At 44.0% G+C, this 2,161-nt stretch overlaps 1 protein-coding gene across 1 annotated transcript in view; it reads left to right on the top strand.

The window, feature by feature from the left end:
• KIF6 (kinesin family member 6) overlaps positions 1-2,161 on the top strand; it is a 334,925-nt gene that overhangs the window by 23,458 nt on the left and 309,306 nt on the right. The gene's annotated exons all lie outside the window — the stretch shown is intronic.

The raw sequence follows: 2,161 nt of genomic DNA, 5'->3' as shown, positions 1-2,161 counted from the left end.
TAAGTCAACCCACTCAATGAAGTACTACCCCATTCCTCCACTGCCAAACCTGCCACCCTGCCTTCGGTGCCTAACTCCTGGGCCTCCTTCCTGTTAGTGTAACGAGAGGTTGCCTGTCCCTGCCATGGCCAGCCCTCCATTGGTCTCCCTAGGCCTTTGTCTTGTCTTCTCAAGTATATTGCACTTATAATTTTCTTATTTCTGCAGCATCACTTGTAGCAGCCCGTATAGCCTATGGCTAGGAGGAGTGAGAGTTACAAGAAATACCTGTATAGCTCTATAATGCAACACCTTGTGAAAAGGGCATGGAGAGGGATTTAGCATGAGAGAGCTCACAAGATGAGAGCATTGGTGAATTGGCAGTCTCTACCCCTGTTGTATTGAGAGGTACAAGATCAACCTTATATTAGGCTGGAGGAGAAGGCAGTCAGAAAGCATGGGCATTCTATCACGGACATGGCTTACTCTGACTCTGTCTCCTCTTCTGCCTGCAGAACGCCAGCACAGTGTCTCTCTGCTGAAGATTACCAAGCTCTGCTAAAGACTAAGATCTATCTTTCTAAGAAGACTGCTTTACTCTCTCTAAGACACACACTCTCTCTCCAGCTAAAGTAGATAGCCCTCAGGCACCTAAGAGAAACTTTCCTGAGCAAGGTAGCTTAGTGGTCCACGTCTGGAGCCTACCTAAGCTGGACCCGAGACTTGGCCAGTTCCAGGCCCTGACAATCACTGTTTTTCCCAAGTCTATGAGGTCATTCTCATCAGTACATTCTAGTATCTCTTATCCTTAGATAAAATAATGACTTGCATTTTCTCACATCCTTTCCAGCTGTTTTCTATTTCTGTGCTCCCTTTTTCCAGAAAAATTACCTGAAAAGAGTTGTCTATCCTCTTGTCTACACTTCATTTCCCATTCATTTCTTGACCCTGGAACTGGGCTTCTGCCTTCTCTGTCCTCCTGGGACTACTCTTGTCAAGGTTATTAATGACCTTCATGTTGTCAGAAACCATGGTCTTGTGCCCATTCTTGTCTCACTGGATATTTAAGCAATATTTGATAGCAATATTTTCCTCCTCCTCTTTGGAAAACACTCTCTTACTCATGATTTTCATAGCATCACACTGTGGTGGCTATGGAGGTGGCTGTCTTAATTCTCCCTTCATTAGAATCTCCTACCAGGCAATAGTCCACTAATAGCCTTTAGCTACCAAACCCCTAACAACAAGGAAACACAATCCAGTCTTCCCTGGAGTGTTGCTAGTTAATAACTGAGTATGATTATGATGGGAATGCTAGAACTGGAAACTTCTTTCATTATGTGGGAATCCTCTGATGGGCAAGGTTGTGTTCAAAATTCACTTTGGCCAGGCTAGTTCTTTCTTAGAACTCAACTGTGGTCTGAGGCTCTTGCTATACAATCCTTCCATCCCTGTCCTCTTTCACAGATGTCAGACTTGCGTCAGGTCTGAAGCTCTCATTCCACTCTGCTCCCTCCTCCTTTACATATCTAATTCCGTCTGGTGGAGCTTCCGAGGGGATGACTCGGGCAGACTCATACCCTCTCCTATTGCCTTCCCTACTTTGCTATTTCTTCTGTCTTTTTTGCTTATCCCTCTTCTCTTTCATGAGCCCTTAGCACTGAGGGCCCCATCTCTGAACCAGTTTTTCTTCTTGATCTCTTTGTGATCTCTTTCAGTCTCATCATTTGAGACTGAACATACTCTTGTCAACATAATCTTGTGTTGTTGACTCTCAAATCTGTACCTCTAGCTCTGATCCTTCCCAGAACTCCAGACCTCTATATCTAATCATGTTCTTGACCTCCCCAGTAGGATATGTGTGATCCTCTAAGAGCTAATGCATTTTAAGGAACTCTTCATCTTCTTTATCCAAATCCATCCTCCCTCAGTTGTCCTTATCTCAATAAATGGCTCCACTTATTTTGGTTTGCTCTCTTTTCCTCATCTTCGACACCAACTCCTATCAGTGGAACTATAAAGTATCTCCTATCTCTAAAATCAATCCACTTTCTCCAGCTTCACTATTGACACTCTAGTCACTGTTGCAGCAACCTTCTGACCACTCACTCCCTTGGAAACTTATGGTTCATTCACCACTCAGTAGCCAAAACAAGCTTTTAAAAATGCAGATTGGACCCAA

Source organism: Otolemur garnettii, unplaced genomic scaffold (genome assembly GCF_000181295.1).
Source record: "Otolemur garnettii isolate 467f Iridium unplaced genomic scaffold, OtoGar3 scaffold00031, whole genome shotgun sequence".
Classification (NCBI taxonomy): Eukaryota; Metazoa; Chordata; class Mammalia; order Primates; family Galagidae; genus Otolemur; species Otolemur garnettii.
Note: the sequence above shows the minus strand (reverse complement) of the source record. Positions and strands in the feature narration are given on the sequence as shown.